General features: G+C 41.2%; 1 protein-coding gene across 5 annotated transcripts in view; it reads left to right on the forward strand.

Annotated features, from left to right (window-relative positions):
* Nucleotides 1-7,490: 7,490 nt before the first annotated feature.
* Nucleotides 7,491-24,485, forward strand: part of RGS6 (regulator of G protein signaling 6) — a 582,626-nt gene continuing 565,631 nt past the window's right edge. For 2 of the 5 annotated variants that reach the window (XM_049706214.1, XM_004262192.3), the window contains exon 1: nt 7,491-8,018. The gene's annotated coding sequence lies outside the window, so the exon portion shown is untranslated. The remainder of the gene's footprint in view (nt 8,019-24,485) is intronic. The other 3 variants (XM_049706215.1, XM_033436056.2, XM_049706217.1) reach the window with 2 other exon arrangements.

A 24,485-nucleotide genomic window follows, 5' to 3' on the forward strand; every position in this document is an offset into this window, starting at 1 on the left:
AACATCTTACATAACCATGGTACATTTATCAAAGCTGAGGAATTAGCACAGCTGCAATACAGTTAACTACAGACTTCATTTAGGTATCACCCGTTTTTCCACTAATGTCTCTGCTGTATTGCAGATCCAGTGCAGGATACTACATTGCATTTAGTCACCAAGTGTCTTTAGTCTCCTCCGATCTGTGCCATTTTCTCTTTAGTCTCCTCCAATCTACCTCATTTTCTCTTTGTTGACCTTGACAGTTTTGAGCAGCACTGGTCAGGCATTTTGGAGAATGCACTTCCATGCTCTTTTTATTTGTTTGCCACAAAAACCAATGTGATAGGAAACCAACAAAAGGGAACCCCAGCACCCATTGAAAATTTTGCTATAGCTTACCTTCCGCGGGCTCCTATGAGAGCAGGAACTTATTCACATTAAGTAGGAGATTGTGGAGGCTGAGGGGATCAGGAGAGCAGGGATTAAGAACCAAGAAGCTTTTTACCAGAAGCTCCCAGCAGATTTTCCATCAAGTTCCATTGGTTATATAACATGGCCATAGAAATGGAATCACTATGATTAGCTTAATCCAATGAAGATTCACTCTGGTGAAAGTGGGACTGGGTCCTCTTCCCTGACTCATGCTACTAGAAGGGGGAGAAGCCAACAAAGATGAAGGAGGAAACTGAGGGGCATCAGGGATGGGGACCGGGCAGGGAGTGGGCTTGGTAGGCAACAAACAATGTCTGTTACAGAGTCTATTTTTATATTCTGTGTACCAGTAATGTTTGAATGGGTCATGGCCTCCTAGGAGAATAACATATCAGAAGTGCGATACTTATCAAAAGATGGCTGGTGTGGATAAACAAAATGATATATCTATACAATGAAACACTACGGGCCCTCAAAATGAATGGACTGCTGGTACATGCAACATCATAGATGAATCTCAAAGGCATTATGCCAACCAAAAGAAGCCTGACAAACAACTGTGTACTGTATGTTTTCAATTATATGACATTCTAGAAAAGGCACAATCATAGGGACAGAAGACAGGTAAGTGGCTGCCCAGTGAGGGTGGAGGGAGGTGATTGGATGCAAAGGGGTATGAGGGAACTTTTGGGGCTGATGAAAATGTTCTACAGATTAAAGAGAAAACAATTATTGGGTCTTGGGTGATGGCATGAAAAGGGACAAAAGGACATGGCATTGTGGGAAAGTTCTTTTCGAGCATAGGGTACAGTTCTGTTGTCTTGAGAAGGACTCATCGACCTAGGCTTTGGTTTGGGCAAATGGTGCAAATTTCATTTCCGTGTTCTTTGGAACATCAGTTAGGAGTTGGCAAACACAAGACTGTGCAGAGGGCTGAGAATACCCTATGAGCTGAGCTCTGGTTCTTAAATATTTGCAAAAGCTCATAAATTAATTAAAATACAGTTCTATTAGGACGAAAGCTTTGCCACGTTTTACAGAGGGTGTTATGTGTTCAATTTGGGGGGGCTACCTGTTTGTAACTGACAGATTTTGCCTCAATAAAGGAATTTTCTAGTAGAAGTACATCCCTGACTATTTACCATGGTCCTAATCAAACATGCCTGTAACTGGTTATCAAAAACCGAGGGAATCCCAGAACCTAGGAATTCAGGGGGACAGGGTAGAGGTAAGGAACAGATATCTTTGGCTGAGGTGACGTGTCCAATATTTCAAGGCACATCACACAAATAGCTGCCTATTCTGTGATGATTCTAACCACAAGATCCTGGATGGCAGTGCCTAAAATAATGCCTAGGAGGTGATCTGATGAAGAAGCTTGGTCTGAAAAATGGGTGTGAAGAGAATCCCACGGTTCGTTTGGGGCTGGTGTAGGTTTTTAAAAACTTGTTATTGTTGATGTAAATTTTCTCCCATGTGCACTGGTTGTACACATACCTATTCCGGCATCTTGATTTTTAAGCACTGGGACTTTGTAAATATGCATTCCAATCTGAGTAACATTACTCCTGAGTTTCAAAACATTACCATTACAGCCCCAAGATATAAACACATCCATTCCCAGACACGTGATTTTCAAAGCTGCAAATCGAGTACTAAACTGTATTAACTGTGCTGGAAAGAGAAAAAAAACCCCTTTATATTGGACTTAGCTTGCCTGTCATAGACCCCTCCTGAGAAGGAGGTTATGCAATTAGTAGTAACAGAAATGCTGGGCAGTCTACGGGTTGGTCACAAGTTGTTGGAGGATGTCATGGAGAAGATGTGACCTCCGGTTGACTTCTGAGCTGAACCTGGGCAATCAGAGGCCCCTCACTGCCTCCCCGTTCTTGGAATGTACATTCTGACCACATTCTCACAGTGTTCCAAGACCGTGGCTTTACTGAGGGAAGGTGTTGTTGAGACCATCTGGAGGGTATACATGACTAAACCCAGGTAAGGCCTCTGTGTAAACTTTTAAGATTCTGGCCGGGCGTGGAAATCTACTTGCCTTACAGCTGCCCAAGGCAAGCCTCTTATGTAAGTTTCCTTGCTTGTTAAAACTGCCACCTGCCAATCTGGAGGGGTCTGTCTCTTTCTTCAGTCTCTGCCTGCCCTCCATGTATGGTGCCAGTTTTCAAACCAACGCAAATATTTGTTCAAAGGCAGATTCCCAGGTCCCATCACTAGAAATTTCAAGTCAGCAGATCTGAGGAGGTACTTGAGAATCTTTACTGCTAAGTTTTAATAAGTACCGCAGGTGATACAGATGCTGTGGCCTTCAAGAAAGACCCTTTTGAGAAAGACCTCTTTCTAAAATATCTAAACAGGAAATTAATTTTCTTTCAGGCTTTAACAGGGGGAGAAACCTAACTCAGAATCTTTTTTTCCTTTTATTGCCAAAGTGCAAAGAAAACAGCTCTTAATTCTCAGAAAAAAAGACAACATTAAAGAGTGAGAAAAAGGAAAGGTGGGGGCTTGAGGAAAAGCAGCATCGGCTGTCAAGTGTCACAATTTCACAGTCCTGGAAAATAGGCCACACGATACCAGACTCCTTATCCTCCCCAGATCCACTGCCATAAACTCATGCACCAAATGCATTGACACTAACCATATTTTCCTACCTTCTTCTGCCAATACAATTATTGAAACTAAATTGTCAACTCATTTTCATTCTTCTGTTCAATTTGTCACACAGTTTGAGAGCTATACCACAATCAATTCTATTACATACTTTTCTGCAACTCCTGATTATGAATCAGGAATTGATAATGAAGTAATAAAAGGATTCAAGATTTTAACTATAAACTTATTTTATTTTATACTTTAGATGAGTTTTGGGAAAGACCCTTATATGCAGCACGCCCTTAAGAAATAACTGCTGAGTGAATGAATGAAATGTTGGGCTGAATCACATTGTATACATTCCCGAAGTAGTAGACCAAATCATATTTTCAATACAGCTCACAGGGAGTTGATTCTTAAAGAAAACCCATGGTGAACACTTTTTGAAAAGAGAAGATAGTTTTTTGGGTAATGTATCTTCTTAAAAAATCTTCTATTTTGAAATCATTTTAAATTACAAAAAAGTTGCAAAAATAGTTCAAAGAGCTCCCGTATACCCTTCGAGTTGTTAACATTTCTGAACCATCTGAGATTAAGTTGCAGATGTGATGCCCCGTTTGCCCCCTCATACTTCAGTGTGTACTTTCTAAAAATGAGGAAACTCTCCTAAATAAAGTACAATCTCAACATCAGGAAAATAACATTGATCCAATTTAATTCAACAGAATGCATTGAAGTTTCGCTGATTATGCCATTAATGTCATTTATAGATCTTGGATTCCAGTCAAGATCATCTCCTGCATTTAGCTGTCCCTTTAGCATCCTCCAATCTGGAACAATCTTTACTTTAAAGATTATATATTGTATCAGGACACAACACAAGGGTGATTTTTCCCATTACTGTTCTTTATTTATGTAAACTTTTGCCGGTTGATTAAGATGGTATCTCCCAAGTATTATAGCTGTGATTGTTAATTAATAAGTATGTTGTGTTTATTAATAAATAATAATATATTAATGAGAATTAATGAATTTTTTAGGCACATGCTTTGAGACTATAAATATCCTGTCCCTCATCAAACTTTTACCCACTAATTTTAGTATCCATTGATGATTCTGACCTGAATCAATTATTATGATAATGGTTGCAAAATGGTGATTTTCTAATTCTACCTTTCTTTCTTCATCTATTTTTTGCATTCTACCAGTAGAATTTCCTTTCTCTCTTTTTTTTTTTCTCTTTTTCTATTAGCATGGACTCGTTGATTCCTATTTTACGCAAAGGTTGCAACCTGCTGCTGTCATTATTTATTTTGATGCTTAAATGGTCCTAGATTTGGCCTGTGGGAACCCCTTCAAACTGGCTCCTATATTCTTCTGCCATATCTCCATAATTCTTTAAGTACCTTCTTATTTTTTTGCTCAACAAAGTCCAGTTTCACCCACTACACATGGAACCATAGTTCCTCTTGGTGGAGAATGGTATTGAGAAACAAATCTGAGTTCTAAGTGTGTTCACTGTACTGGGTGCTATTGCTTTCAGGATTTCTTGGTGGACAGAGCTAGGAAATAGATCAATGTATATATACACATACATAAGTATATATGTCTTTCTATCTACCTAAATTAAAAATCATTTCATACTATCACCTCTATTTTCAAGCCACTTCACTGAGTTTATTCTAATCTTTCCCCTTTTTATATCTGTAATTCCCTCCTCCAACAGTGAGAAACCTGCCTCTCAATATCCTTGATATATTTACTTGTTTGCTCAGTTTCCCAGTATGTAAACCAATCTCTTGGCCATGCCAGGAAAAAGTGTGGTCTGTCCCTATTAAGTTAGTTATTTTTATCATTATATATAAATGATATTTATAATATAAATATATAAATTATATAAATAAAAATTATATATCATTATTAAAATATGTGTAGTATGTATATATGTGTATTGTGTGATACATATGTACATATGTGTAATCAAACATTTTATGAAAAATCAGATATTTTCCATACATATATAAGAAATTATATTCAAGTCCTTTGTCTATTTTTTAATCAGATTTTTTTTGCTATTGAGTTGTATGAGTGCTTATATATTTTGAATATTAACTTTTTATCAGATAGCTGGTTTGAAAATATTTTCTGTCATTCTGTAGGTTGCTTTTTCATTTTGCTGATGGTTTCTTTTGCTGTGTAGAAGCTTTTTAGTTTGATGTAGTCTCACCTATTTATTTTTGCTTTGTTGCTTGTGCTTTTGGCATCAGATTAAAAAATTGTTGCCAAGACGAATGTCAAAGAGATTTTCCTTATGTTTTCTTCTAGTAGTTTTACAGTTTGGGGTCTTACATTTAAGTCTTCAATCCATCTGGAGTTAATTTTTGTGAGTGATGTAAGATAGGGGTCCAATTTCATTCTTTTGCTTATGAATATCCAGTTTTCAATAAACACCATTTATTGAAGGGACTATCCTTTCCTTACTGAGTGTTCTTGGCTCCCTTGTTAAATATTAGTTGACTGTATATGCATGGGTTTATTTCTGGGCTCTCTATTCTGTTCCATTGGTCTCTTTTTCAGTTTTTACACTGGTATTATACTGTCTTGATTACTATAGCTTTGTAATATAATTTGAAATCAGGTATTGTGACATCTCCAGCTTTGTGCTTCTTGCTCCAGACTGCTTTGGCTATTCAGGGTCTTTTGTGAGTCAATATAAATTTTAGGGTTTTGTTTCTATTTCTGTGAAAAATGCCATTGGAATTTTGAAAGGGATTGCATGAAATCTATAAATGACTTTGGGTAGTACAAATATTTTAACAATATCAATTTATCCAATCCATGAACTCGGGATACCTTTCCATTTATTTATGTCATCTTCAATTTCTTTCTTCAATATCATGTAATTGTCAGTATACAGATCTTTCACCTCCTTGGTTAAATTTATTCCTAATTATTTTTATTATTTTTGATGCTACTGTATTAAGGGAAGTCCACAGAAAGGCCTTTCTTCAGATACACCTGGATCCCTTTGCTCATACTTCCACGTGGTTGTTCCCTCATGCCTGACCCTCAAGAAGCTGCTGGTCTCAGATATTCAGAGCTCCGCACAGAGGAAGAGCCCCCTGTCACCCCCTATTTCTCAGTAAGCAGCCTATGCTCTAAGGGTGGAGCCACAGCCAGCTTCTCAGCCACGCTTAACCAGATGCTAAACCTGGGGAAGGAAAGACTTTACATTTCAACTTAATAAGTGAAATAACTGGGGAATTTATTGAAATTATATTTTACTCACTAGGTTGGGTGTGGTTTCTTTCGGTTGCATGTTTCTCTCTAGTTCTCAAGGACTTAGCCCACGGTAATACACATATCTTGTGCACTGTTAGGTCGGGGGTCTGGATGGCAGAGACTGTTCTGCCATCCATTTCTAGTGCTTAGCAGAGGGTCTAACACAAGGTATATGCTAATTATTGTTTATTGGATGAAAGAATGAATACATCCATTAATCAATGTAGAATGGCGGGAAAGGAGATGTATGTTGGGAAGGAGACCTTAGATTTCCACCTCTGGACCCATATGGATGAAGGGAGTCCAGGTTATCCATCCTTAATGGAACCTAGATATTTATTTGCAAGGTTTTTTTTTTTTTCCTGGTGACACAATACAATATAAGAATAAATCTTGAATTTATCCTTGATGTTGATAACATCGGTATTGCACATCAGTCCCATGGTTACCATCCAGCACCAACAATCTTGTTCTATTTCCACCTGCAGCTTCCTGAATCCTTAACTAAGCATCAAATTTCAAAGCTCCCACATTAAAGAAGGCCGTCAATTCAAGTTACCCTTTCTCATTTTCTGTCTTCTACTTTTTTTCTTCTTCTCCAAGATTATTTGCAGAGTTAAATTTTCTTGACAGTTCTTTTGCAGTGTACTCGATAAGAAGGCTCGTAAAACACTCCAAATACAGCATGTGGTGTAAATGTTGAAACAATAAAAATGACGAGGTGAGTAACACTATCCCTGAGGATCGTGGTGGCCCGTTTTAATTTAGAGGGCGCCAGCTACACGTCAGCGAGGGATTCAAGAACTACCGGGCAATCCACTCCGGACCAGGAATCCCTAAGACAACCCTGACGCCACCAAAGTTTCCAGTCGCAGCCAGCTCTCGGAATTGACGGAAGGAGCCTCCGCCCCGCTGAGCCGCTCTGCCAGTTTTCTCGCCGGAGCTCAAGTGTCAGGAATTTCTAGGTTTTTTTTCCCCCTTTCTCGGGCAAATCTCCATCTGCACCTTCCGCGACGCTGGGAACAGGTGAGCCGGGCAGCGGCGCCCTTAGGCTGCGCTCAGGTGCCTCGGCCCCTCCCGGGCCGCCGCCCCGCGCCTGTCGGGGCCCAGGTGCGGGAGCCCAGGTGCGCACAGTGCCGGCTGCAGCTTCGCTCGACACCCGACAGCGGGCGCCGCTGCGGCAGCTCCCGAGCGGCGGAGCTGAGCACCTTCGCGACTTGGGGCAGCTCCTGCGCTCGGCCTTGCTCGGCGGCGAGAGCTCCTCCCGGGCGCCGGATTCCCGAAGCTGCGGGAGCAGGCGGGCGGCCGCCGAGGGGGCGGACCGAGCTCTACGGACCCCGCCGGCCTGGGGCGACAGAGGCGGGCGAGCGGGGAGCGCCCAGGAGCGCGGAGAGCGGGGCCATCCCCCAGCGCGCTGGAGACACCCGACCGACCTGCGCCCTTGACACCATGCGACCCACCGCGCCTCCGCGCCGGCCTCGGGCTTCGCGGTCCGCTCGCTGAGACCCCGCGCTCTCCACCGCGGAAACTCGGGAAGACCAGGCGAGACGTTGGAGAGCCGCGCGGAGACTAACCCAGGCGTCCCCTCCGCCCCCAAGAAGCTGCCGGCCCCTTGATCCCTGGACTCCTCTAGTTTTACCATGAACCTGGCGCAAGCTTGGCTTTAGGAGAAATTCAGAAACCGGAGGGGGAGTCTACGCAATTCTTTGGTTGCTAAGGTAATTGTAGTTGTTACAGAAATGAGCAAGAAACAAATGGGGGAAAAGATGTTTTAAAACGGTATGCCCTTCACCCTTCCAGTTCATGTGTGTTGATTTCATTTAATTTCCTGGGTGTAGATGCTTGTCCATTGCAGATACGTGACAGGTGTCGGGGTGTGTGCGTGTGTGTGTGTGTGTGTGTGTGTGTGTGTGTGTGCAGTTTGGGACTATAGAGGCACGAGCTTACATAAGTGGTTAGGCAAGCTGGCGTGTGGAGTTGTGTGGGACGGGTGCAGGTCTGCATATAAATCATGTTCCTGGGTTTCTGGGTGTGAGGCGCTCACCGGCCGGCCGGGGCGAGCTGGCAGAGGGTACGTGCTTTTAGGTACTTCCAATCTTCTGATTCCGTGATCACAGGTAGGGCAGTTTTACCTCAAAAGCAGATGTTCATTAACTTTTTCTCTGAATAAGCTCACCCATTTGTGGTTTGGAAGAAAAGCAAGCGACAGGCGAGGTGTGGAGGGCAGGGGTGGGTGGTGAGGTCTGTTGTTGGGGACCGCGGCAGGAAAGGGACGGGTGGGTATTTGCTCCGTGAGGATGACAGCTGAAAGGGTTGTGTGAAGGACCGTGTTTACCGTCACTGTCAGGCTGCGTAAGAAGTGGCCCAGTGAGACAGGAAAGGAAAGTGACCCAGAAAATTTAATTTTGTTCAGAATGGAAGATGATGAATCTTCTACTTATTATTTTTTATTTTGATGGAGTAGGAACGTTGTTTCCTTCTCTCTTGTTGAGACGAGTGGCATTTCCACGCTACAAACTTAAGATATTTGGGGTACTGTTCTTGGCTTGGAATTGTTCCCTCAGTATTTATCAGTGCTTCGCAGCTGGATCTGCAGATAGTTTCTGATCAATACCTTTTAGCAGTCCGAAAGTAAAACTGCAAAAATAAGCAGTAGTAGGTAAACTGGGACCTACTTTCCTAGGGTCCCAAAAGGGTTGGACCCTTTTTCTTAGCAGAGGGGGCTCATGAGAGATGGAAGAATAAGAAATGGGCTTATACGTGTCCGGATGGAGTTAGAGTCTGAGCCACAGGTTTGTGTTTGTTGTCAAAAAGTGTTAAACTGAAAGGAAACTGTCAGACTTGGCTTAACAGGTAAGGCTTTTATGGACCAATTTTCCCAGGTAGATAGGTAATTATATGGAGTGGGCACTGGGGGGTTGGTGAGAAACTTTCTGTGAGTGGTATAGTCATTATATTCTTTCTTCTTTTTTATTAATTTGTTATTTTTGTAATGGGTGGGACTGCCCTGTGAGAGAAAGCAAGTAGAGGACTGAGGGAAATTGGAGACTCTTCAGAGATTTACCTTTGTAAGGAAACGCTCACATGCTGAACAGCGAAAACCAGGATGGTAAATTTATAAATTCTTTCTGCGTTCTCTGATATTACTAAGCTGAACTGTGGTGTAGATCTGGTGAGCTTATGTACTATAAATGTTGATGTATTACTATATATATTTTTTTACCCCAAATAATTTGTCCTTTTCTGAAAGTGTCTGGAAATTCTAGAAATGTCAGCTTCTGTGAGGTATTTTTCTGAAGTAGGTAGCCACTGGCGTTTTCTTTTCCATAGTAAGTAATTACATTTGTTCTTAACTTTACTTCCCTGTCTCCTTTAAGAAACTTTAATTAACACGCACTGAATTTATATTGCTGAGAGTTTCAGTAAAACAATGTTAGGTTTTCTTCCAGCACAAATTATCTTATCAAGTGAAGCATTGCAACAATGCTTTTGTGGCAGAAAGATCTCTTTAAATGAGACAGTCCTTATTTATTTATTTATTTATGATTTGTGGAATGAGATGGCAAATATAGATATTTTTTTAAATGAGCAAACATTTCTTGAGAAAGAAAAAAATTTTAAAGGCTATTTAGGACAATGAAATTTGTCAGTAATTTTGGATGTCTTACTGTCCACAGGAACAGACTTTTATATAAAAATAGGATCATTCTCTTTCTTATTTCTCTGATATTCTCCCATGCATGTTATCCCCTGAACTCCTAAGACTTTGCCAGGAATTGTCAAACCTTCTGTATTGTGCCAGGGGTTCAACATCAGGGAGATATGAGTAAGGAGCTATGTGTCACATCAATGTTTTTCAAGAGAGATGCTCTCAGAGATCTCAATACTGGGATTAATTTTTCCTTTAACTTCACAGTTAGCTCGTCTTAATTCATAGTGCTTTGAACCTAGGAAAGCATTTAACCTCTTCATTTTCAGTGCCAGCTGGATGGAATATATTTACCGAATTTCATCTTCGTTGTAACATATGGCATGATATAAATAATTACTACACACACACTATCCTGCTGTATGGAAAGAAATAGAATTACAAAATAAACCTTTATGTTGCGTGATTATGGATGTAACATTTCAAAAGAGTGGTTTTACTTTTTTCTTGATACCAAAGTAATAAATAACCATTGGGAAAAATTCAGGAAAATACAAAGGAAAAAATGGAAGATCGTTTGTAATTCTCCTATAGAAGGTGAACCACTGTTGACATTTCCGCATACTATATATTTTTCTAGACTATATTCTGATCACATTATTCTTTGTATTTTTACCCTTCTCCCTATCCCGCCCCCCCCCCCCCAACAATTTTCAAATTGTAAATGAAACTTGGATGTGTGTTAAAGGTTTGGGAAATTACTGCTAGTTTGCTGGATGGCTTTGATATATCAGGTTTTAATTTTTGTTAGTGGTCTTTATTTTCAAAGTGACCAGTTTCTCTGTTGTCTTTGAAAACCAGTGTTTGCACTTTGGATTGGCAAAACTTGGCTCCCCATAAGATTTAGGATTTAAAGCACCAGAAAAGAAACAGAAAGAACCTTGGCCATGCAGGGCTGGGGGTGGTGGTGGAAGACCTGAGTTCTGGTTTCAGTTTCTCCACCAACTCCTCATGTGGCTTTTGGGCTCCGGGCCTGTTTCCTCAAAGGACAAATGACACTTTTAGATTTAGCTCAATAAGCTAACCACATACTTTTAGATTTAGCTCAATAAGCTAACCACATACTTGTCGTTTTGACCTTTGATGAGGATGTTCTTTGTTTGAAGCAGGTTTTTTCAAACACAGATGGCTGGGGGTTACCCCCAGAGTTTTGGACTCAGTTGGTCTGGAATGGGGCCTGAGTATTTATATTTCTAGCATGATGATCCCGCTGATTCTGCTGGTCTGGGGACCACCCTGAGAACTCGATGGTAAGTTCCTTGGGGGCAGAAACACTGTTGCACTTTTCTTTGCATCCCTCTGCCCCATGCCTAGGAATGTAACTGCCAGTAAGTGCCCAGTAAACTTTGTTCAAACTGCTATCAGTTTTCTCCATGGGGAAAAAAACTTTCCGAAGTGGTCAGGATAAAAGAGATCATCGTCCATAATTTGGAACCATTAAATCTGTAATAAGAATAATAATCACTCATGAAACCCAGTTCTTCCAACTGTAGAGACAGCAAAACTGCTCATAAGTAGGCAGATAAAGTGCACATTAAACCAAGTGAGTTACATTAAGTAACAACTCAGAGTAGGTGCTTGAGATGTTACAAACCAGGAAGCCTCTCCAATGCTTCACAGCTGCCTCCCTGAGACCTGTAAGAGGCAATTCTTTTTCTACCACATGCACATTCCAGTAAGGGGGAGGAAATTCACTATTAATTATCCCAACTACCAAGGCAGCCCACAAAGCAAGCAGTGGCCCAGACTCCGCCCCCATCCCCCCAAAAGGCAGAACAGTGCTCCTTAGAGCATCCTGACCAGTCTCCGAGGGAGGACTGCATCTTATGACCCAGGAAACAAGGGAAGAGGGCGCGGAGTGAGTGCATTTGCTAGCTAGGAGGTTCCAGCTGGCTGAAACACCACACTCAGAACTTGTTGGTCTTCCTTGTGTGGCTACTTTGTGGCTAGAAAATGAATCCCTTCCTTCCACTTTGGTGTTAGAAACACAGAGTGCAGAGGACACCCATTTTTACAGATGGAAACTGAAAAATGTGTAAATATTTGAATATGAACAGAGTAGATGCTTCTGTGAGTGAGGCTATTCAAATGAGTTGTGGTGGAGACAGCTGTCTGGGCTTTTCGAAATACTTTGGTAAAACCATCAAAGGAAAAAGCCACCTTCAAGTTTTGGCATGGTAGAGCTCCCTTGTCCACTGCTGTCTGCCCTACCCTTAGAGGCTATTTTCTTGCACAGGGGAAAGCACACGTTCATCAGAGGCTCCTGAGATGAGAGTGTCCTGTATGAACGTGGATGGGTGGTGGCAGCCCTCAGAGGCCCCCAGGCGCCCGTATTGCGTTCAATCCAGGCCAGCCCCGAGCTCCCACAGAACTACCGTCCATAGCTCTTTAAGTAGCACAACAGGCATTTTAAACCCTGTTCATTGTGTTTCTGAACCTCAATGTCCTCGTCTGTAAAATAAAAATAAAAAGTATACGCCTTGAGTATGTGTGGCTGTGAGGAGAAGGGCAGAGGAGGCCCAGTAGCTGGAGAAGATGGGCCCTGTTACACCATACTTCCTGTTTTCTAAGAATTTTGATAATGAGTTACAACCCTGGTTGTTCCCTGAATGAAATCTGAAACTGGTCCCCACACATGGAAGGCAAGGAGAAGGAAGAAAGAGGGAGACCTCCAGGTTGGTAGGTGAAAGAGGTAATAAGCAAGGAAACTTACATAAGAGGCTTGTCTTCCACAGGGCCAGAGGGGTAGATCTCTGTACCCACCGGCCAGAACCTTAAAAATTTATGTTTTTCAGGCCTGTGTTTCTACTCTGAGGCTTTAACTGGGCTCAGTCAAGTCCTCAGTCCAGATGGTCTCAACAACACCTTACTCTCTCTCTCTCTCTCAAGGCTGCATCCTTGCACATGCTCTCCAGGGGGATGGTGGGCAGAATGTACAGTCCAAGCACGGGGGAGGAGTGAGGAGCCTCCTGAGTGCCGGGATTCAACTTGCAGGTCAACTGGAAGCCACATCCTCTCTGTGACCTCCTCCAGCCTGAGTCTGTTGGGAAATACTAAGTATTTCAGGGCAATCGTTTCCAACTTTCTTCTATTCCTGAGGACTTGCTCTATCAGCCTAGCAGCTGAGGAACTCCTAAGTTCCTTGGAGAATCTTACTCCATAGTTCTGACACTTGATGTAAGAAAGCAAGTGGCCCAAACACTGGAAGTGGAAAGGGTGGAGTGAGGATGATCTTCTTTTGTGGCAGCCAGAGATCTGTTTCCATGAGCCTAAAGGCCATTAGTCACCAGCAGGAAGAGAAGTGAAAAATAGGGGCTGCGGCTACATTGATATCTCTTGGGCCAGACCGTGACCCACACCCAGACAAGGCCCTGTGCTATTTTCCTCTCTTTTCTTGGTATCTCTTATAGTGCTTGGCACATGGTAGGGGTTTGGTAAATATTCGCTGAGTTACTGACTTGCAGAGTGACATCTATGGGTGGGTGAAAATGGAAGGAAGGATGGACAAATACTGGTGCAGATGTGCAGACTGGACCAGATGTGGGTGCATGGACTGGTCTGGGTACAGGCGCATGGGCAGTTACAGGTGAATATGCAAGGTGCAAATGGTTCTAACCCCCATTCTTATTGTTTGCTTGATTCTGCTTGGCTAGATCCACCTGAGATCCATGGTATAGTGAGGTCCTCGTCCTAGTTTGTAATTATACGTCCATGTTTGTCTCTCCCACTAGGCTGTGGTCTTTTTTTTTTAAACCATAATTTTATCCTGCCCCCACCATGAGGCAACACTCATAGTAAATGCTTGAGAGAAATTGGTTTCCTAAGCCAGAAGTTGCCCAGCCTACAGAGCTACGGATCTGTCATACAGCAGTGGACTGACCTTAGAAGAATTAGCACAGGTAAAGCCTTTTGTAGATCAAAGACTTTAACAAGAATTAGGTGGTATCACTCCCATTTTACAGATGAAGAAACTGAAGCTGAAGAAGAGGTTCAGCCACTCGCCCTAGGTCAGGTAGTTTTTGAGTTATTAAAACCAAGTTTTAAATCCAGATCTTATCCGACCCTAAGATCCCAAGTCTCTCTGATATATCACAAGGTCAGGGATGAACAGAAACCCTTCCCTTGAGTTCATTTCAGTTGTTTTGGAGAGAAATAGAAATAAACAGAAAATGAACAAAGGATGTTAAGTGACCGTTTAGGAAAATAATGCACGGAATTTTATAAGTCAGATTGGGTAGCAAATAGATGATGAAGACAGTAAGTACAGTCCAGTTCAGAGAGAGAACACTGTATAATCAGACCTGGAAGAGAGGCTTTGGGAAATAGGCAGAAATTTCATAGGTGAAGAGAGGGGATAACAGCAATCTTTTCAGATAAGAGGTGTTAATAATAATAATAATTAAACCAATTATTGTTTGCTTTCAGAGTAAAAACTGATGTAAAATCTTCATCATCAGAGTCATCCCAGACCAGCGTAGCTAAAATAATTAACTCCTGCCTCAACAGTGCTCTGTATTGCCTTACCTGCTCCAGTTTTCTTCAGAGCTTTATCACCATGACATTGCACTATATGTTTTTATTTGTATTTTGTCTGTCTCTGTCCGCTAACATGTACACTCCCTGAGAGCAGGGACTCTGTTTTATTCCCTCTTGTAGCTTCAACATCTGTCAGTTTCTGATTCATAGTAATTGCTTGAGAGCTGTTTGTGAAATGAATGAAGGAAGGGAAAAGCCTTAGAAAATGGGTTGCACACTCAACCACAGAGCCAGTTAGGTAAAGCAGATGAGTGAAACAAGTGATGTTTCTTTTTTTTTTTTTAACATCTTTATTGGAGTGAGGTTTCTTTCACAGTGGTAACTTAAGTTGTATTTTTCCATCAAAACCATGCTCTGTTTGTGTGTAAAACATGTAGAAAGTTTTTACTCTCAGAAAGAAATGTGTTTATCCCCAGTTTCTTGAAACATGGGGCCCTCTGCCCCATTTTTGAAAGAGACATGGGTACCAAATAACATTTTCTTTTTTTCTAAAAGCCAAACAGCCACCCATGTGTGACGATGAATGGCATCTGGTGCTGGACCTCAGGGTTGGGAAGCATTAGGGGCAGGTAAGGACTGTGTTAAAGCAAAGGGTATGTGCTGCTCAGAAAGCTGTTGTCATCCATTTTTAATCCATTTTAGTCATTAGCAACTAATTCCAATTAGAAAAATATTACAGGGATCTACAATGCCCAATCCAAACAAAACGCTTGTTTGAGCTGGCAGTGTTTTTTCTTCTTGTGACCTCTGTAGAAGAAAGACAGCAACTTTAGAAACAGTATACTGTGTATATTTCCCTGGAGCCACTATGTAAGTGCTAGAGCATTTAGATTCCAAACCTAGCAGGAAGCTACCGTTATATTATTTTGCTGACCATACATCCTAAAACAAAGACTGATTCAGCAGCTGGTCAGAATAGAAAGGATGCATTCACAGAAGATACATTTATTGATTATACTGGAGTTTTTTTTAAGGGGAAGGCACTTTTAACTTTCAGAATGGCAGGTGGTTTAGGGACTTGGCTGCTGGTTCCTGCCTGTAGCCAGGGGTTTGTGACGTTAGACAAAGCAGCTTAATGCTATTGATCTGTGCTCTCCCCAGGTGCAGAATAGGGCTGAGAAACTGTGATTGCTTCGCAGGCATTCCTGTAAGAGAGAGTATTCCTGGAAATCTGAGGTTTAGTCACTCTTTTTTTTTTTTTTTGCTGTATGCGGGCCTCTCACTGTTGTGGCCTCTCCCGTTGCGGAGCACAGGCTCCGGATGCACAGGCTCAGCGACCATGGCTCACGGGCCCAGCTGCTCTGCGGCATGTGGGATCTTCCTGGACCCGGGCACGAACCCGTGTCCCCCCTGCATCAGCAGGCGGACTCTCAACCACTGCGCCACCAGGGAAGCCCTTAGTCACTCTTAGTTTGGGGGTGGGGGAGGATGGGGGAAGGGGAGGGGGTGTTCCTACCCCAGGCAACAGTTAATCTAAGGTCTCTGCTCCTTGTTCATGATGACAGTGGTCCCACTACTGAAGGCCCTTTTCTAGATGATGATTAATCAGATATGGCTTCTGTTTTCAAGAAGTTTAAAATTCTGTTGAGGGGAAAAAGATGGAGAAACAGAATGTGGTAAGACAGGCATGTATACATGGAATGGGGGAGGGATTACTTCCCACTGGGAGATTTCACTGAAGAGGTTGAATGGATGAATTGGATGTTGGAGGACCTGCAGAGTTGGGGATCTGCAGAGATGGGGCAGGGGACAGAGGTGGTCAAAGTGTGCTTGAGGCATTTCAGTGTAAGTGAAAGGATAGAAGTGACAAAGTGTGCAAAGGATTTTTAATACCTCTCTACTGAGAGTCAGGTCCTCAAAGACCTTTCAGGCAGGGAAGTTCATTTTGAAGAACTTAGAATTTAAGGGGAAACAGGGATGGGGCAATCTAAATTTATGTTTACTGAAAGTAAAATGAGAAAACAAAGTAGATTGAGTGACATTTTCCTCACCTTATGTTGATAATAGAGGGTATGTCACAATGAATTTCTAGTTACTTCTTACTGTTATTCAGGAGATTGCTCCCTTGCAGTGAAATGCTTGTAACTGGTTTTGCTTTATTATAGTCAATGAACAATTCCCATGCGAATGGGCATTTTTCCCCACGATGTCAGGATCTCTGTCCAAATGTTCAATGCCTTTTAGACTTTCAGACTGAGAGGTTGACCACTGACTCCCAGATCTTCCTATGGCTTAAGGTTAAAGTGGATACATCTTGGGCTAAACTTTATTTAACTTGCTTGGCATGGCCGATTAGGAAGTTCTCCGATGTCTCACCCCAACGCATAGGGTATTTCACTTCATGCCAAAGCATATGCTGTTAATTCTAGGTTTTCGTTTCTTTGGCTTCCTTTAGCTTTCAAAAGCTTCTCTGCAAAAACCACTTCTTCAGCCTGCCATCTGCCATACTCCCCCACTTAAAAAAAATCCATTTCGAATCCCCAGTTTCTTATATTTTCTAATTGTCATTAACAGGAATGACCAGTTGGCTATCAAAAGTGTGTTTGGAAGTAGGTTGTTTTAAGTTGAACTTTACTTATTGGTAATTCTTAGTTGCGGAATGTTTCCTGTGGTTGAGATTGGTCATGTTGTTGGTTATATGAAGATGAATAGTGATTGATAAGACTAGAAATGCAAATTGGGGCCAGTCTGTTGAAGGGATTAAATGCCACATATATATGATGAAGGTGATGATGGTAATGGTGATTCAGAGCTCTCTTGGATGTAGAAAAAAAACAAAATGACTGCACTAAAACAAAATTCAAACCAACTCAAGCAAAAAAGGAATTTATCTGACTAATATATCTGGGAATTCAGGCATGGCTGGATCCAGGGACTTAAATGATATCATCAGCACTTCTTACACCTCATCGTCTTGATATCCTTCTTCTGTGACACTAGAAAAAAAGAAGATGGTCATTAATCTCCCTCCCCTCATATCCTTTCAGCCTAATCCCTCACAGGGAATGGGCCTTCTTTCTTCCAGTATTCTTATCTCAGTCTCAAGGAAGGACCCTGATTGGTCCTGGTTAGAATCACATATCTATCTTGGTCCAATCAGTGTGCCCAGTGATTTGGCATATTCTGCTGAGGACAGTTTACAAGCCCATCTTTCTGTATCAGAAGAAGTAAATTTAACAGCAAATATATATACATATATATACACACATATATATGTGTGTATATCTATACACACATATATATGTGTGTATATCTATACACACATATATATGTGTGTATATATATGTATATACACACATATATATGTGTGTGTATTTATATACACACACATATATATGTATACATACACACACACACACACGCACACACACATACACATACACTGGGCAAGAAGATACAGTAACTGCCTCAATCTTCTAACCTGGCTGGAAGACTTTGGATTTTATTTGCTGGGGAGTAGAAAGTTATTAAGAGCAAGTGCAGAGTATTTCAACTACTCTTTGGAAGTTCTGAGATATTTTGTGAGTTGGAAGACTTTCAATACCCAAAATAAAGCTTTTGGATAATGTGAAGCATTCCTTCAGTTGTGTGTTTCTAATCTTGTTTCACTTCTATACCAGCTCTCTCGTTCAGTGATTATTGCTCCTGGTCTACGCCTACACACAAACATTGGGGTAAGTGTGTATGTATATAGTGGTGACAGATACAACCTCTGGCTCCTCCACCATCCCTGCAACTGTATCTCTGCAATTACATCACTTTTTCTTTTTTTACATCTTTATTGGAGTATAATTGCTTTACAATGGTGTGTTAGTTTCTGCTTTATAAAAAAGTGAATCAGTTATACATATACATATGTTCCCATATCTCTTGCGTCTCCCTCCCTCCCACCCTCCCTATCCCACCCCTCCAGGCGGTCACAAAGCACGGAGCTGATCTCCCTGCGCGGGCCTCTCACTGTTGTGGCCTCTCCCATTGTGGAGCACAGGCTCCAGACGTGCAGGCTCAGCGGCCATGGCTCACGGACCCAGCCGCTCCGCGGCATGTGGGATCTCCCTGGACCGGGGTACAAACCCGTGTCCCCTGCATCAGCAGGTGGACCCTCAACCACTGCGCCACCAGGGAAGCCCTACATCACTTTTTCATGGCTGTACCTGAGATGGCTCAAGTGCCACCATGAGAATCAGAGATACTCTGTCCTATATCCTTTTCCCAGAATATTGGCACTCTTTCCAGAAAAGTACACAACTCATTGCTCACTGAATTTTCAAAGAGTAAATACATCTATATTGTCACTCCTAGGTTAAGTAAGAGAATATTTATTACCATTCCCCCAGAAACTACTGCATGCACCCTCCCAGTGGGACTACATACCCCCCTTTCCCCAGTGGTGACCACTAACCAGATTTCTAACACCATAGCACTCTCATTTTTGAAATATGTGAAATATATATGGAATTACACTTAATGTATATACTCTCTTTTTTGTGGCTTCTTATGCACAGTACTGTTTGAGAGATTTATTCATGATGTGGTATGTAGCCATAGTTTATTTTTACTGCTGTATAGCAGCCCACTCTGTAACATTTCACAAACGGTTTATTCATCTACTGTTGATGGGCATTTGGGACATTGCCAGTTTAGGGCTACTGTGAATAATACGGCTGTAATTTTTTCTAGTGTGTTTTTTGGTGCACGTATGAATGTGTTTCTGTTTAGTATGCACCTACGACTGGATTGCTGGGACATGGGGACATAATGTTCAACTTTAGGAGGGCCTTACAAAGAGATTTCCTAAGTGGTTGTACCAGTTTATACTCCTATCATCAGTTTATGAGTGTTTCAGTTTCTCCACATACTTGTCAACACTTGGGATTGTCAAACGTTTGAATTTTAGCCATTATGGTGGGTGGGTGGTGGTGCCTCATTGTGGTTTCAGTTTGCTCTGGTGACTAATGATTATTGTGCCTTGCTAGTAATTTTTTGTTGCTTTTACTTAATCTTTTGTGTTCCCTCTTCAAGTTTATTGCCTATTTTTCTGTTGGATTATCTATCTTATTGATTTGGAGGTTTTTTTAAAAAACAAATTCTGAATACAAATATTTTTACCGGTTATTTGTATTTGAAGTGTCTTTTCCTATTTTGTGGCTTTCCACTTGACTCTCTTTTGATGAATAGGAGATCTTACTTTTAATAATCCAATTTATCAGTTTCTTCCTTTATGGTTATTGTTTTCTGTGCCTGCTTAAGAAAGTTTTGCCTACCCTAAGGGTCATGAAGCTATTTTCCCACTTTAATTTATCGAAGCCCTGTTGTTTTGCCTTTTATCTTTAGGCAAAAAATCTATGGCATAAGAAAAAGATCTACTTTGCTTTCCATAAGTATATCCAGTTAACCCAGCACTACATATTGAAAAGTCTCTTCTTTTCCACTGCTCTGAAATGCCATCTTTGTTATAAATCAGGTGATCATTTATACATGGATCGTGGATCTCTCTCTGCTTTCTAGCCCCTTCCATTGTTCTATTTGTCTATTCTTATATCACACTCTTAACTAATATGGCTTAATAATAAATCTTGATATCCATTAGTATGTCTCCTCCAGCTTTGTTGTTATTTTAAGAATAGTTTGGTTATTCTTAGCCATTTGCATTATTTTAAATTATTTAAATTTTAAAATCATCTTTTGATGGGATTTTTTTTCTTTTTTTTTTTTTTTTGCGGTACATGGGCCTCTCACTGTTGTGGCCTCTCCCGTTGCGGAGCACAGGCTCCGGACGCGCAGGTTCAGTGGCCATGGCTCACGGGCCCAGCTGCTCTGCAGCATGTGGGATCTTCCCGGACCGGGGCACGAACCCATGTCCCGTGCATGGGCAGGCGGACTCTCAACCACTGCGCCACCACGGAAGCCCTTTTGATGGGATTTTGATTGCATTAAATCCCTAACCCAAATTGGGAGAAAATTAATGTCTTTAGAATGTTGACTGTTTCAATGTATTAATATGGTAATCCCTTCATTTATTTAGAGCTTTCATTTCTGTTAGTATTTTGTATCTCTCTATGTTGTAAATGTATCACACGTTTTTCTTTAGATGTATTCCCAGTTTTTGAAGGTATTTGATGCTATTATAAATGGTATCTTTTAAAAACATCATTTTCTGATTGCTTGTTGTGGGTATATAGAAATGCAGTTGGTTTATATATATTGACCTTGTATCCAGTGACTTTGCTAAATTCACCTGTTAATCCTAACAGGTCTGATAGGTAGATTATTATGGCTTTTCCATGTACACAATCCAATTACCTGCAAAAAAAAGTTTTTGCTTTTTCCTTTGCAGTCATTGTGCCTTTTATTTCTTTTTCTTGCCTGTTGCATTGGCTGAGACCTCTAATATAATGGTGAATAGAAGTGGTCATAGTGGGCATCATTGTCTCATTCCTAATGTCAGTGGGAAAGCTTCCAGAGTCACTGTATGTGTTTTTAAAATACCCCTTATCAAATTAAGCAAGTTCCCTTACATTCAAAATTTGCTCAGAGTATTTTCATGAGTGGATGTTGGATTTGAGAAGATACCTTAAAGCAATGTTTCATGGAATGTCTGTTCTCCTCTGCACTTCCCTTTTCTCCATGTGTCCTCATTGCCTTGGGAGCACTTCTTTTAAAATTTTATCCAACTTTTCTAGTTGTTCTCAGGGGTTGGATATGGTACATTCTAAGTTGAACTATTTTTGTCTTCTATCTACATAATATGAGTAAAATCATACCCTCAGGAACCTATTCAGTTGTTATTTCTTTACCTATATTGCTCCTGCCTGGTGAGCTTTATGAATAGATCTTTCTTTTGTCAAGTGTTGCTATCTCCAGAAGGGGAAAAACCTACTACTGCAACTTCACACGTCTGCACTGTAGAGTCATAAAAGAGCTGGACCCCGTATTTAAGTGCCCAGTTTTAAAGATACTGATTTTTACCTGTTCTTACAATTAAAAGAAGAAGAAAGAAAAAAACAAAATCCCAAGGAATAAAACTGACATTCTTAAAAAAAAAGCCAATCCAGGTACTTTTCATCTTGGTCCCCTGGGAACATGCCGTCCTCTTCATCTCTTAGTCATCCCATATTCTCGTGCATAGAAACTGGCAAAGCTTCCCTATCACTCCTATTTCTCCTGTAGCAGTCATGCCACCTTTCACGTGAAATAAGAGAATAATAAAATGTTAATTCTGCAGTCCCCAGAGTCAGTAATATTAGTCACTATTGGTCAGTAGTAGTAGACGCTGTGATCTTAGAATCCATACTTACATAAGTCCTCTAATGTGAGAGGACAGGCACTTGGGATACGAAGACCTGCATTTTCATGCTGCTTCGTTACTGACCAGGAAGATGACATGCTAGTGTAACTCTATCTCCCAGGCCGTGGTTTCAGCCTCTGAAAAATTAAGTGATTGGGCGTGTTCAGGGAACAGAAAAAATTTTGTGTAAAGGATCAAAGAGTAAGTGCTTTGAGCTTTGTGGGCCGCATGGTCTCTGCTGCAGCTACTCAGCTCTGCCCTTGTAGTACAAAAGCAGCCAAGGCAATAAGGAAACAGATGGGCGTTTATAGAACTTTGTTTATGGGCACAGAACTTCGATTTCTATACAGTTTTCATGTGTCATAAAATATTCTTCTTCTTTTAACGTTTTTTTTTTTTTTTTTTTTTTTGCGGTATGCGGGCCTCTCACTGTTGTGGCCTTTCCCGTTGCGGAGCACAGGCTCCGGACGCGCAGGCTCAGCGGCCATGGCTCACGGGCCCAGCCGCTCCGCGGCATGTGGGATTTTCCCAGACCGGGGCACGAACCCGTATCCCCTGCATCGGCAGGCGGACTCTCAACCACTGCGCCACCAGGGAAACCCGGGAAACCCTCTTTTAACTTTTTTCAACCATCTGAAAAGGTAAAAATCATTCTTAGCTAACAGACCACACAAAAACAGGCACGGGTCGGGGTGGAGAGGGGGAATGGGGAGTTAGTGTTTAATGGTGACAGAGTTTCACTTTAGGAAGGTGAAAAACTCGGGAGATGGATGGTGGTGAGAGTTGCACAACAATGTGGATGTACTTAGTGCCACTGAACTGTACAGTTAAATATGGTTAAAGTAGTATGTTTTATATTATGTGACTTTTACCACAATAAAAAGACATTTAAAAGAAAAACAGGCAGCAGGCTAGGTTTGTCCCAAGGGCCCTACTTTGCCAACCCTTGAACTAGCTGATTGTCAAGGGTTATTTTAGAGCTCTGTGTTAGGCATTGATGTGCTAATCTTTTTAAAAATATTTTTTTTCTGTCCCACGAACACTGTTCAGAAGAATCTTATTCCTTTCTCTTAGATCAATTTAGAATAAGAAAATAAAAGGTTTTATTTCCCTTTATTTCTTCCCTGACATTTGCTGTTTCATTTGGTACATCTAAGTTTCTGACCTATATGATTTTCCTCTGCCTGAAGAACTCCTAGCATTTCTTGCAGGCAAGTCAGTTAGTGATGAACTCACTTAGTATTGATCTGAGAAAATTTAGTTTTCCTTCACTTTCGAAGGATCATTTCACTAGATGTAGAATTCCAGGTTGGTGTTTTTTTTCTTTCAACATTTTAAGTATTTAGACACTAACACACCATTGTAAAGCAATTATACTCCAATAGAGATGTTTAAAAAACCCAACATTTTAAGTATTTGACTGTACTCTCATTTGTATGATTTCTGGTGAGAAGCCCCCTGTAGTTCTTATCCTTGTTTTTACATAGTTAAGGTTTTTCTTCTGGTTTCTTTCAAGATTTTCTCTTTGATTTCCTGCACTTTGAATACAGTATGTCTAGGTGTAGTGATCTGTTTTGTTCTGTTTTAATGTATACTGATTGGTGGTCTCTGATCTTTCTGGATCTGTGTTTTGGTGTATGTCATTAACTTTGGAAAATTCTCAGTCATTATTCCTATAAATATTTCTTCTTCTCCTTTCTCTTTCTTTTCCTTCTGGTACTCCAATTACACTTAATGCCTTTTGATATGTACCATAGTCTTTGGATGTTCTGTTCCATTAAAAATTTTTTTCTCCCTTTTTTTCAGTTTGGGAAGTTTCTATTGACCTCAAGCTCACTGAATTTTTCCGTGGCCATGTAGAGTCCACCACTGAGTCCACTGAGGCATTCTTCATTTGTTACAGTGTTTTTGACTTTTAGCATTTCCTTTTTAAGGACTTTTTTTTAAAAAAGAGTTTCTATCTCTGCTTTCATTACCATCTATTTTTTCCATTAGAACCTTCAACATATTTAATCATAGTTATTTTAAATTTCCTGTCTGATAATTTCAAAATCTGTGTCATATCTTGTTTTCATGACTGCTTGTCTCTTCAGATTGTGTTTTTTCCTTGCCTGTTAGCATGGCTCATGATTTTTTGCTGAAAGCCAAACACTGTATCTGGTAATAGGAACTGAAGTAACCAGGCCTTTCACGTGAGGTTTTATTTAATTTGGCCAGGAGTTGGGCTGTGCTCAATGTTTGTTGTAGTTGTAAGTGCGAGAAGCTTCAGATTCCCCGGGTGTTCTTGTTTATGCCTTCTCTCTTAAATTAAGGTTTCCCTATGTGCTCTTCAGAGACAGTGTCTTGGAGGTCTTTGAGCTGTAATCCACTGTTATTATACCAGAGCCTGTCGGTGCGGTGGGAGGGTGTAGATGAGGAACAATGTTCTATCACCTTCCAATTAAGGGCAAAAGTGGAGCAACTGCCCTTCTGTAAATGCAGCAGCACTTCCCCTACTGCAGTGGAAGGAAGACCAAGAACACGGTGGTTTAGGTGAGGGTGTCTCAAGATGAGAGACTTGCCTTCTGCTGCCTTCCATTTCTTCCACAGATTTTGAAGCGAGCCCATCAACTGAGACCGTGTGTGAAGCTCAAACAAGAAGTTATGAGAGAG

Source organism: Orcinus orca, chromosome 2, assembly GCF_937001465.1.
Source record: "Orcinus orca chromosome 2, mOrcOrc1.1, whole genome shotgun sequence".
Lineage (NCBI taxonomy): Eukaryota > Metazoa > Chordata > Mammalia > Artiodactyla > Delphinidae > Orcinus > Orcinus orca.